The sequence below is a fragment of the Heterodontus francisci genome, chromosome 28 (assembly GCF_036365525.1).
Source record: "Heterodontus francisci isolate sHetFra1 chromosome 28, sHetFra1.hap1, whole genome shotgun sequence".
Classification (NCBI taxonomy): domain Eukaryota; kingdom Metazoa; phylum Chordata; class Chondrichthyes; order Heterodontiformes; family Heterodontidae; genus Heterodontus; species Heterodontus francisci.
The window spans coordinates 43956562-43970382 of record NC_090398.1 but is presented as its reverse complement, the minus strand read 5'-3'; positions in this window follow the sequence as shown (position 1 = coordinate 43970382).

Below are 13821 nucleotides of genomic sequence, written 5' to 3'. Positions count from 1 at the left end.
TTTCCAGGGTAACTGATCACCCTGTTTCCTGGATAACTGACTGCCCTGTTTCCGGGATAACTGACTGCCCTGTTTCCAGGGTAACTGACTGCCCTGTTTCCGGGGTAACTGACTGCCCTGTTTCCAGGCTAACTGACTGCCCAGTTTCCAGGGTAACTGATCACCCTGTTTCCTGGATAACTGACTGCCCTGTTTCCGGGATAACTGACTGCCCTGTTTCCAGGGTAACTGACTGCCCTGTTTCCGGGGTAACTGACTGCCCTGTTTCCAGGCTAACTGACTGCCCTGTTTCCAGGATAACTGATCACCCTGTTTCCGGGGTAAATGACTGCCCTGTTTCTGGGTTTACTGACCGCACTGTTTCCAGGATAACTGATCACCCTGTTTCCAGGGTAACTGACCACCCTGTTTCCAGGGTCACTGATCACCCTGTTTCCAGGATAACTGACTGCCCTGTTTCCAGGGTAACTAACAGCCCTGTTTCCGGGGTAACTGATCTCCCTGTTTCCGGGGAAACTGACTGCCCTGTTTCCAGGGTAACGGAGTGCCCAGTTTCCAGGGCAACTGATAACCCTGTTTCCAGGGTAACTGACTGCCCTGTTTCCAGGGGAACTGACAGCCCTGTTTCCGGGGAAATTGACAGCCCTGTTTCCGGGGAAACTGACTGCCCTGTATCCAGGGTCACGGACTGCCCAGTTTCCAGGGTAACCGATGACACTTTTTCCGGGATAACTGACTGCCCTGTTTCCGGGATAACTGACTGCCCTGTTTCCAGGGTAACTGACTGCCCTGTTTCCGGGGTAACTGACTGCCCTGTTTCTAGGTTAACTGATCACCCTGTTTCCGGGATAACTGACTGCCCTGTTTCCGGGATAACTGACTGCCCTGTTTCCAGGGTAACTGACAGCCCTGTTTCCGGGGTAACTGACTGCCCTGTTTCCTGCTAACTGACTGCCCTGTTTCCAGGATAACTGATCACCCTGTTTCCGGGGTAACTGACTAATCTGTTTCCAGGGTTCCTGACCGCCCTGTTTCCGGGGTAACTGACTGCCCTGTTTCCGGGGTAACTGACTGCCCTGTTTCCAGGATAACTGATCACCCTTTTTCCGGGGTAACTGACCACCCTGTTTCCAGGGGAACTGACCACCCTGTTTCCAGGATAACTGACTGCCCTGTTTCCAGGGTAACTGACTGCCCTGTTTCAGGGGTAACTGAGCTCCCTGTTTCCGGGGTAACTGACCGCCCAGTTTCCAGGATAACTGACTGCCCTGTTTCCAGGGTAACTGACTGCCCTGTTTCTAGGGTAACTGACTGCCCAGTTTCCAGGGTAACTGATCACCCTGTTTCCAGGATAACTGACTGCCCTATTTCCAGGGTAACTGACCGCCCTGTTTACAGGGTAACAGACTGCCCAGTTTCCACGTTAACTGATCGCCTTGTTTCCAGGGTAACTGACCGCCCTGTTTACAGGGTAACTGACTGCCCTGTTTCCGGGGTAACTGACTGCCCAGTTTCCAGGATAACTGACCGCCCTGTTTCCAGGGTAACAGACTGCCCAGTTTCCAGGTTAACTGATTGCCCTGTTTCCGGGATAACTGACTGCCCTGTTTCCGGGATAACTGACTGCCCTGTTTCCAGGGTAACTGACCGCCCTGTTTCCAGGGGCACTGACTGCCCTGTTTCTGGGGTAACTGATCACCCTGTTTCCGGGGTAACTGACTAACCTGTTTCCAGGGTGACTGACTGCTATGTTTCCAGAGTAACTGACTGCCCAGTTTCCGGGGTAACTGACTGTCCTGTTTCCAGGGTAACTGACTGCCTGTTTCCGGGATAACTGACTGCCCTGTTTCCAGGGTGACTCATCACCCTGTTTCCGGGATAACTGACTGCCCTGTTTCCAGGGTAACTGACTGCCCTGTTTCTGGGGTAACTGACTGCCCTGTTTCCAGGGTAACTGACTGCCCAGTTTCCAGGGTAACTGATCACCCTGTTTCCAGGGTAACTGACTGCCCTGTTTCTGGGGTAACTGACTGCCCAGTTTCCATGGTAACTGATTGCCCTGTTTCCGGGATAACTGACTGCCCTGTTTCCGGGATAACTGACTGCCCTGTTTCCAGGATAACTGACCGCCCTGTTTCCAGGGTAACAGACTGCCCAGTTTCCAGGTTAACTGATTGCCCTGTTTCCAGGGTAACAGACTGCCCAGTTTCCAGGTTAACTGATTGCCCTGTTTCCGGGATAACTGACTGCCCTGTTTCCGGGATAACTGACTGCCCTGTTTCCAGGGTAACTGACCGCCCTGTTTCCAGGGGCACTGACTGCCCTGTTTCTGGGGTAACTGATCACCCTGTTTCCGGGGTAACTGACTAACCTGTTTCCAGGGTGACTGACTGCTATGTTTCCAGAGTAACTGACTGCCCAGTTTCCGGGGTAACTGACTGTCCTGTTTCCAGGGTAACTGACTGCCTGTTTCCGGGATAACTGACTGCCCTGTTTCCAGGGTGACTCATCACCCTGTTTCCGGGATAACTGACTGCCCTGTTTCCAGGGTAACTGACTGCCCTGTTTCTGGGGTAACTGACTGCCCTGTTTCCAGGGTAACTGACTGCCCAGTTTCCAGGGTAACTGATCACCCTGTTTCCGGGATAACTGACTGCCCTGTTTGCGGGATAACTGACTGCCCTGTTTCCAGGGTAACTGACTGCCCTGTTTCCAGGGAAACTGACCGCCCTGTTTCCGGGGTAACTGATCTCCCTGTTTCTGGGGTAACTGACCGCCCTGTTTCCAGGATAACTGACCGCCCTATTTCCGGGGTATCTGACTGCCCTGTTCCCAGGATAACTGACTGCCCTGTTTCCAGGGTAACTGTTCGCCCTTTTTCCAGGGTAACTGACTGCCCAGTTTCCAGGGTAACTGTTAAACCTGTTTCCGGGATAACTGAGTGCCCTGCTTCCGGGATAGCTCACTGCCCTGTTTCCAGGGTAACTGACTGCCCTGTTTCCAGGGGAACTGACTGCCCTGTTTCCGGTGTAACTGAATAACCTGTTTCCAGGGTGACTGACTGCCCTGTTTCCAGGGTAACTGACTGCCCCGTTTCCGGGGTAAATGAATGCCCTGTTTCCAGGGTAACTGACTGCCCTGTTACCGGGGTAACTGACTGCCCTGTTTCCAGGGTAAGTGACTGCCCAGTTTTCAGGGTAACTGATCACCCTTTTTACGGTATAACTGAATGCCCTGTTTCCAGAGTAACTGACTGCCCTGTTTCCGGGGTAACTGATCACCCTGTTTCCGGGGTAACAGATTAACCTATTTCCAGGGTAACTGACCGCCCTGTTTCCAGGATAACTGACCGCCCTGTTTCCAGGATAACTGACTGCCCTGTTTCCAGGGTAACTGACTGCCCAGTTTCCAGGGTAACTGATCACCCTGTTTCCGGGATAACTGACTGCCCTGTTTCCAGGATAACTGACTGCCCTGTTTCCAGGGTAACTGACTGCCCTGTTTCCAGGGGAACTGACTGCCCTGTTTCCAGGGTAACTGATCACCCTGTTTCCGGGGTAACTGACTAACCTGTTTCCAGGGTGACTGACTGCCCTGTTTCCAGGGTAACTGACAGCCCAGTTTCCGGGGTAACTGACTGCCCAGTTTCCAGGGTAACTGACAGACCTGCTTCTGGGGTAACTGAGTGCCCTGTTTCCAGGGGAACTGACCGCCCTGTTTCCAGGGTAACTGATCACCCTTTTTCCGGGGTAACTGTCTGCCCTGTTTCCGGGATAACTGACTGCCCTGTTTCCAGGGTAACTGATCACCCTGTTTCCGGGATAACTGATCACCCTGTTTCCAGGGTAACTGACTGCCCAGTTTCCAGGGTAATTGACTGCCCTGTTTCCGGGGTAACTGACTGCCCTGTTTCCAGGGTAACTGACTGCCCAGTTTCCAGGGTAACTGATCACCCTGTTTCCTGGATAACTGACTGCCCTGTTTCCGGGATAACTGACTGCCCTGTTTCCAGGGTAACTGACTGCCCTGTTTCCGGGGTAACTGACTGCCCTGTTTCCAGGCTAACTGACTGCCCTGTTTCCAGGGTAACTGATCACCCTGTTTCCGGGGTAAATGACTGCCCTGTTTCTGGGTTTACTGACCGCCCTATTTCCAGGATAACTGATCACCCTGTTTCCGGGGTAACTGACCACCCTGTTTCCAGGGTCACTGATCACCCTGTTTCCAGGATAACTGACTGCCCTGTTTCCAGGGTAACTAACTGCCCTGTTTCCGGGGTAACTGATCTCCCTGTTTCCGGGGTAACTGACTGCCCTGTTTCCGGGGTAAATGACTGCCCTGTTTCCGGGATAACTGACTGCCCTGTTTCCAGGGTAACTGACAGCCCAGTTTCCGGGGTAACTGACTGTTCTGTTTCCAGGGTAACTGACAGACCTGCTTCCGGGCTAACTGAGTGCCCTGTTTCCAGGGGAAGAGACCGCCCTGTTTCCGGGGTAACTGATCACCCTTTTTCCGGGGTAACTGACTGCCCTGTTTCCAGGATAACTGACCGCCCTGTTTCCAGGATAACTGACTGCCCTCTTTCCAGGGTAACTGACTGCCCACTTTCCAGGGTAACTGATCCCCCTGTTTCCAGGATAACTGACTGCGCTGTTTCCATGGTAACTGACGGCCCCGTTTCCAGGGTAACTGACTGCCCAGTTTCCAGGGCAACTGATCACCCTGTTTCCGGGATAACTGACTGCCCTGTTTCCGGGATAACTGACTGCCTTGTTTCCAGGGTAACTGACTGCCCTGTTTCCAGGGGAACTGACTGCCCTGTTTCCGGGGTAACTGATCACCCTGTTTCCGGGATAACTGACTGCCCTGTTTCCAGGATAACTGACTGCCCTGTTTCCAGGGTAACTGACTGCCCTGTTTCCAGGGGAACTGACTGCCCTGTTTCCAGGGTAACTGATCACCCTGTTTCCGGGGTAACTGACTAACCTGTTTCCAGGGTGACTGACTGCCCTGTTTCCAGGGTAACTGACAGCCCAGTTTCCAGGGTAACTGACTGCCCAGTTTCCAGGGTAACTGATCACCCTGTTTCCGGGATAACTGACTGCCCTGTTTCCAGGATAACTGACTGCCCTGTTTCCAGGGTAACTGACTGCCCTGTTTCCAGGGGAACTGACTGCCCTGTTTCCAGGGTAACTGATCACCCTGTTTCCGGGGTAACTGACTAACCTGTTTCCAGGGTGACTGACTGCCCTGTTTCCAGGGTAACTGACAGCCCAGTTTCCGGGGTAACTGACTGTTCTGTTTCCAGGGTAACTGACAGACCTGCTTCTGGGGTAACTGAGTGCCCTGTTTCCAGGGGAACTGACCGCCCTGTTTCCAGGGTAACTGATCACCCTTTTTCCGGGGTAACTGTCTGCCCTGTTTCCGGGATAACTGACTGCCCTGTTTCCAGGGTAACTGATCACCCTGTTTCCGGGATAACTGATCACCCTGTTTCCAGGGTAACTGACTGCCCAGTTTCCAGGGTAATTGACTGCCCTGTTTCCGGGGTAACTGACTGCCCTGTTTCCAGGGTAACTGACTGCCCAGTTTCCAGGGTAACTGATCACCCTGTTTCCTGGATAACTGACTGCCCTGTTTCCGGGATAACTGACTGCCCTGTTTCCAGGGTAACTGACTGCCCTGTTTCCGGGGTAACTGACTGCCCTGTTTCCAGGCTAACTGACTGCCCTGTTTCCAGGGTAACTGATCACCCTGTTTCCGGGGTAAATGACTGCCCTGTTTCTGGGTTTACTGACCGCCCTATTTCCAGGATAACTGATCACCCTGTTTCCGGGGTAACTGACCACCCTGTTTCCAGGGTCACTGATCACCCTGTTTCCAGGATAACTGACTGCCCTGTTTCCAGGGTAACTAACTGCCCTGTTTCCGGGGTAACTGATCTCCCTGTTTCCGGGGTAACTGACTGCCCTGTTTCCGGGGTAAATGACTGCCCTGTTTCCGGGATAACTGACTGCCCTGTTTCCAGGGTAACTGACAGCCCAGTTTCCGGGGTAACTGACTGTTCTGTTTCCAGGGTAACTGACAGACCTGCTTCCGGGCTAACTGAGTGCCCTGTTTCCAGGGGAAGAGACCGCCCTGTTTCCGGGGTAACTGATCACCCTTTTTCCGGGGTAACTGACTGCCCTGTTTCCAGGATAACTGACCGCCCTGTTTCCAGGATAACTGACTGCCCTCTTTCCAGGGTAACTGACTGCCCACTTTCCAGGGTAACTGATCCCCCTGTTTCCAGGATAACTGACTGCGCTGTTTCCATGGTAACTGACGGCCCCGTTTCCAGGGTAACTGACTGCCCAGTTTCCAGGGCAACTGATCACCCTGTTTCCGGGATAACTGACTGCCCTGTTTCCGGGATAACTGACTGCCTTGTTTCCAGGGTAACTGACTGCCCTGTTTCCAGGGGAACTGACTGCCCTGTTTCCGGGGTAACTGATCACCCTGTTTCCGGGGTAACTGACTAACCTGTTTCCAGGGTGACTGACTGCCCTGTTTCCAGGGTAACTGACAGCCCAGTTTCCGGGGTAACTGACTGTTCTGTTTCCAGGGTAACTGACAGACCTGCTTCCGGGGTAACTGAGTGCCCTGTTTCCAGGGGAACTGACCGCCCTGTTTCCAGGGTAACTGATCACCCTTTTTCCGGGGTAACTGACTGCCCTGTTTCCAGGGTAACTGATCACCCTGTTTCCGGGATAACTGTCTGCCCTGTTTCCAGGGTAACTGATCACCCTGTTTCCTGGATAACTGACTGCCCTGTTTCCGGGATAACTGACTGCCCTGTTTCCAGGGTAACTGACTGCCCTGTTTCCGGAGTAACTGACTGCCCTGTTTCCAGGCTAACTGACTGCCCTGTTTCCGGGATAACTGATCACCGTGTTTCCGGGGTAAATGACTGCCCTGTTTCTGGGTTTACTGACCGCCCTGTTTCCAGGATAACTGATCACCCTGTTTCCGGGGTAACTGACCACCCTGTTTCCAGGGTCACTGATCACCCTGTTTCCAGGATAACTGACTGCCCTGTTTCCAGGGTAACTAACTGCCCTGTTTCCGGGGTAACTGATCTCCCTGTTTCCGGGGTAACTGACTGCCCTGTTTCCGGGGTAAATGACTGCCCTGTTTCCGGGATAACTGACTGCCCTGTTTCCAGGGTAACTGACAGCCCAGTTTCCGGGGTAACTGACTGTTCTGTTTCCAGGGTAACTGACAGACCTGCTTCCGGGGTAACTGAGTGCCCTGTTACCAGGGGAAGAGCCCGCCCAGTTTCCAGGGTAACTGATCACCCTTTTTCCGGGGTAACTGACTGCCCTGTTTCCGGGATAACTGACTGCCCTGTTTCCAGGGTAACTGATCACCCTGTTTCCGGGATAACTGTCTGCCCTGTTGCCAGGGTAACTGACTGCCCAGTTTCCAGGGTAATTGACTGCCCTGTTTCCGGGGTAACTGACTGCCCTGTTTCCAGGGTAACTGACTGCCCAGTTTCCAGGGTAACCGATCACCCTGTTTCCTGGATAACTGACTGCCCTGTTTCCGGGATAACTGACTGCCCTGTTTCCAGGGTAACTGACTGCCCTGTTTCCGGGGTAACTGACTGCCCTGTTTCCGGGGTAAATGACTGCCCTGTTTCCGGGATAACTGACTGCCCTGTTTCCATGGTAACTGACCGCCCTGTTTCCGGGGTAACTGATCTCCCTGTTTCCTGGGTAACTGACCGCCCTGTTTCCAGGATAACAGACCGCCCTATTTCCGGGATATCTGACCGTCCTGTTTCCAGGATAACTGACTGCCCTGTTTCCAGGATAACTGACTGCCCTGTTTCCAGGGTAACAGACCGCCGTGTTTCCAGGGTAACTGACTGTTCTGTTTCCAGGGTAACTGGCAGACCTGCTTCCGGGGTAACTGAGTGCCCTGATTCCAGGGGAAGAGACCGCCCAGTTTCCAGGGTAACTGATCACCCTTTTTCCGGGGTAACTGACTGCCCTGTTTCCGGGATAACTGACTGCCCTGTTTCCAGGGTAACTGATCACCCTGTTTCCGGGATAACTGTCTGCCCTGTTTCCAGGGTAACTGACTGCCCAGTTTCCAGGGTAATTGACTGCCCTGTTTCCGGGGTAACTGACTGCCCTGTTTCCAGGGTAACTGACTGCACAGTTTCCAGGGTAACTGATCACCCTGTTTCCTGGATAACTGACTGCCCTGTTTCCGGGATAACTGACTGCCCTGTTTCCAGGGTAACTGACTGCCCTGTTTCCAGGGTAACTGACTGCCCTGTTTCCGGGGTAAATGACTGCCCTGTTTCCGGGATAACTGACTGCCCTGTTTCCATGGTAACTGACCGCCCTGTTTCCGGGGTAACTGATCACCCTGTTTCCTGGGTAACTGACCGCCCTGTTTCCAGGATAACAGACCGCCCTATTTCCGGGGTATCTGACCGCCCTGTTTCCAGGATAACTGACTGCCCTGTTTCCAGGATAACTGACTGCCCTGTTTCCAGGGTAACTGACCGCCGTGTTTCCAGGGTAACTGACTGCCCAGTTTCCAGGGTAATTGTTCACCCTGTTTCCGGGATAACTGACTGCCCTGTTTCCGGAATAGCTCACCGCCCTGTTTCCAGGGAAACTGACTGCCCTGTTTCCGGTGTAACTGACTGCCCTCTTTCCAGGGCAACTGATCACCCTGTTTCCGGGATAACTGACTGCCCTGTTTCCAGGGTAACTGACTGCCCTGTTTCCAGGGTAACTGACTGCCCTGTTTCCGGGGTAAATGACTGCCCTGTTTCCGGGATAACTGACTGCCCTGTTTCCATGGTAACTGACCGCCCTGTTTCCGGGGTAACTGATCACCCTGTTTCCTGGGTAACTGACCGCCCTGTTTCCAGGATAACAGACCGCCCTATTTCCGGGGTATCTGACCGCCCTGTTTCCAGGATAACTGACTGCCCTGTTTCCAGGATAACTGACTGCCCTGTTTCCAGGGTAACTGACCGCCGTGTTTCCAGGGAAACTGACTGCCCTGTTTCCGGTGTAACTGACTGCCCTCTTTCCAGGGCAACTGATCACCCTGTTTCCGGGATAACTGACTGCCCTGTTTCCAGGGTAACTGACTGCCCTGTTTCCAGGGTAACTGATCACCCTGTTTCCGGGGTAACTGACTAACCTGTTTCCAGGGTGACTGACTGCCCTGTTTCCAGGGTAACTGACAGCCCAGTTTCCGGGGTAACTGACTGTTCTGTTTCCAGGGTAACTGACAGACCTGCTTCCGGGGTAACTGAGTGCCCTGTTTCCAGGGGAACTGACCGCCCTGTTTCCAGGGTAACTGATCACCCTTTTTCCGGGGTAACTGACTGCCCTGTTTCCAGGGTAACTGATCACCTTGTTTCCGGGATAACTGTCTGCCCTGTTTCCAGGGTAACTGATCACCCTGTTTCCTGGATAACTGACTGCCCTGTTTCCGGGATAACTGACTGCCCTGTTTCCAGGGTAACTGACTGCCCTGTTTCCGGAGTAACTGACTGCCCTGTTTCCAGGCTAACTGACTGCCCTGTTTCCAGGATAACTGATCACCGTGTTTCCGGGGTAAATGACTGCCCTGTTTCTGGGTTTACTGACCGCCCTGTTTCCAGGATAACTGATCACCCTGTTTCCGGGGTAACTGACCACCCTGTTTCCAGGGTCACTGATCACCCTGTTTCCAGGATAACTGACTGCCCTGTTTCCAGGGTAACTAACTGCCCTGTTTCCGGGGTAACTGATCTCCCTGTTTCCGGGGTAACTGACTGCCCTGTTTCCGGGGTAAATGACTGCCCTGTTTCCGGGATAACTGACTGCCCTGTTTCCAGGGTAACTGACAGCCCAGTTTCCGGGGTAACTGACTGTTCTGTTTCCAGGGTAACTGACAGACCTGCTTCCGGGGTAACTGAGTGCCCTGTTACCAGGGGAAGAGCCCGCCCAGTTTCCAGGGTAACTGATCACCCTTTTTCCGGGGTAACTGACTGCCCTGTTTCCGGGATAACTGACTGCCCTGTTTCCAGGTTAACTGATCACCCTGTTTCCGGGATAACTGTCTGCCCTGTTGCCAGGGTAACTGACTGCCCAGTTTCCAGGGTAATTGACTGCCCTGTTTCCGGGGTAACTGACTGCCCTGTTTCCAGGGTAACTGACTGCCCAGTTTCCAGGGTAACTGATCACCCTGTTTCCTGGATAACTGACTGCCCTGTTTCCGGGATAACTGACTGCCCTGTTTCCAGGGTAACTGACTGCCCTGTTTCCGGGGTAACTGACTGCCCTGTTTCCGGGGTAAATGACTGCCCTGTTTCCGGGATAACTGACTGCCCTGTTTCCATGGTAACTGACCGCCCTGTTTCCGGGGTAACTGATCTCCCTGTTTCCTGGGTAACTGACCGCCCTGTTTCCAGGATAACAGACCGCCCTATTTCCGGGGTATCTGACCGTCCTGTTTCCAGGATAACTGACTGCCCTGTTTCCAGGATAACTGACTGCCCTGTTTCCAGGGTAACTGACCGCCGTGTTTCCAGGGTAACTGACTGTTCTGTTTCCAGGGTAACTGGCAGACCTGCTTCCGGGGTAACTGAGTGCCCTGATTCCAGGGGAAGAGACCGCCCAGTTTCCAGGGTAACTGATCACCCTTTTTCCGGGGTAATTGACTGCCCTGTTTCCGGGATAACTGACTGCCCTGTTTCCAGGGTAACTGATCACCCTGTTTCCGGGATAACTGTCTGCCCTGTTTCCAGGGTAACTGACAGCCCAGTTTCCAGGGTAATTGACTGCCCTGTTTCCGGGGTAACTGACTGCCCTGTTTCCAGGGTAACTGACTGCACAGTTTCCAGGGTAACTGATCACCCTGTTTCCGGGATAACTGACTGCCCTGTTTCCGGGATAACTGACTGCCCTGTTTCCAGGGTAACTGACTGCCCTGTTTCCAGGGTAACTGACTGCCCTGTTTCCGGGGTAAATGACTGCCCTGTTTCCGGGATAACTGACTGCCCTGTTTCCATGGTAACTGACCGCCCTGTTTCCGGGGTAACTGATCTCCCTGTTTCCTGGGTAACTGACCGCCCTGTTTCCAGGATAACAGACCGCCCTATTTCCGGGGTATCTGACCGCCCTGTTTCCAGGATAACTGACTGCCCTGTTTCCAGGATAACTGACTGCCCTGTTTCCAGGGTAACTGACCGCCGTGTTTCCAGGGTAACTGACTGCCCAGTTTCCAGGGTAATTGTTCACCCTGTTTCCGGGATAACTGACTGCCCTGTTTCCGGAATAGCTCACTGCCCTGTTTCCAGGGAAACTGACTGCCCTGTTTCCGGTGTAACTGACTGCCCTCTTTCCAGGGCAACTGATCACCCTGTTTCCGGGATAACTGACTGCCCTGTTTCCAGGGTAACTGACAGCCCTGTTTCCGGGGAAATTGACAGACCTGTTTCCGGGGAAACTGACTGCCCTATTTCCAGGGTAACTGACTGCCCAGTTTCCAGGGTAAATGATCACACTTTTTTCGGGATAACTGACTGCCCTGTTTTTAGGGTAACTGACTGCCCTGCTTCCAGGGTAACTGACCGCCCTGTTTCTGGGTAACTGATCTCCCTGCTTACGATGTAACTGACCGCCCTGTTTCCAGGATAACTGACCGCCCTATTTCCGGGGTATCTGACCGCCCTGTTTCCAGGATAACTGACCGCCCTGTTTCCAGGATAACTGACTGCCCTGTTTCCAGGGTAACTGACTGAACATTTTCCAGGGTAAATGATCACCCTGTTTCCAGGATAACTGACTGCCCTGTTTCCAGGGTAACTGACCGCTCTGTTTCCAGGGTAACTGACTGCCCTGTTGCCAGGGTAACTGACCGCCCTGTTTCCAGGGTAACAGAATGCCCAGTTTCCACGTTAACTGATCGCCTTGTTTCCAGGGTAACTGACCGCCCTGTTTACAGGGTAACTGACTGCCCTGTTTCCGGGGTAACTGACTGCCCAGTTTCCAGGGTAACTGACCGCCCTGTTTCCAGGGTAACAGACTGCCCAGCTTCCAGGTTAACTGATCGCCCTGTTTCCGGGATAACTGACTGCCCTGTTTCCGGGATAACTGAATGCCCTGTTTCCAGGGTAACTGACCGCCCTGTTTCCAGGGGCACTGACTGCCCTGTTTCTGGGGTAACTGATCACCCTGTTTCCGGGGTAACTGACTAACCTGTTTCCAGGGTGACTGACTGCTATGTTTCCAGAGTAACTGACTGCCCAGTTTCCGGGGTAACTGACTGTCCTGTTTCCAGGGTAACTGACTGCCTGTTTCCGGGATAACTGACTGCCCTGTTTCCAGGGTGACTGATCACCCTGTTTCCGGGATAACTGACTGCCCTGTTTCCAGGGTAACTGACTGCCCTATTTCTGGGGTAACTGACTGCCCTGTTTCCAGGGTAACTGACTGCCCAGTTTCCAGGGTAACTGATCACCCTGTTTCCGGGATAACTGACTGCCCTGTTTCCGGGATAACTGACTGCCCTGTTTCCAGGTTAACTAACTGCCCTGTTTCCAGGGTAACTGACTGCCCTGTTTCCAGGGGAACTGACTGCCCTGTTTCCGGTGTAACTGAATAACCTGTTTCCAGGGTGACTGACTGCCCTGTTTCCAGGGTAACTGACTCCCCAGTTTCCGGGGTAAATGAATGCCCTGTTTCCAGGGTAACTGACTGCCCTGTTACCGGGGAAACTGACTGCCCTGTTTCCAAGGTAAGTGACTGCCCAGTTTTCAGGGTAACTGATCACCCTTTTTCCGGTATAACTGAATGCCCTGTTTCCAGAGTAGCTGACTGCCCTGTTTCCGGGGTAACTGATCACCCTGTTTCCGGGGTAACTGATTAACCTATTTCCAGGGTAACTGACCGCCCTGTTTCCAGGATAACTGACCGCCCTGTTTCCAGGATAACTGACTGCCCTGTTTCCAGGGTAACTGACTGCCCAATTTCCAGGGTAACTGATCCCCCTGTTTCCAGGATAACTGACTGCGCTGTTTCCATGGTAACTGACCGCCCTGTTTCCAGGGTAACTGACTGCCCAGTTTCCAGGGTAACTGATCACCCTGTTTCCGGGATAACTGACTGCCCTGTTTCCAGGGTAACTGACTGCCCTGTTTCCAGGGTAACTGATCACCCTGTTTCCGGGGTAACTGACTAACCTGTTTCCAGGGTGACTGACTGCCCTGTTTCCAGGGTAACTGACATCCCAGTTTCCGGGGTAACTGACTGTTCTGTTTCCAGGGTAACTGACAGACCTGCTTCCGGGGTAACTGAGTGCCCTGTTTCCAGGGGAACTGACCGCCCTGTTTCCAGGGTAACTGATCACCCTTTTTCCGGGGTAACTGTCTGCCCTGTTTCCGGGATAACTGACTGCCCTGTTTCCAGGGTAACTGATCACCCTGTTTCCGGGATAACTGTCTGCCCTGTTTCCAGGGTAACTGACTGCCCAGTTTCCAGGGTAATTGACTGCCCTGTTTCCGGGGTAACTGACTGCCCTGTTTCCAGGGTAACTGACTGCCCAGTTTCCAGGGTAACTGATCACCCTGTTTCCTGGATAACTGACTGCCCTGTTTCCGGGATAACTGACTGCCCTGTTTCCAGGGTAACTGACTGCCCTGTTTCCGGGGTAACTGACTGCCCTGTTTCCAGGCTAACTGACTGCCCTGTTTCCAGGATAACTGATCACCCTGTTTCCGGGGTAAATGACTGCCCTGTTTCTGGGTTTACTGACCGCCCTATT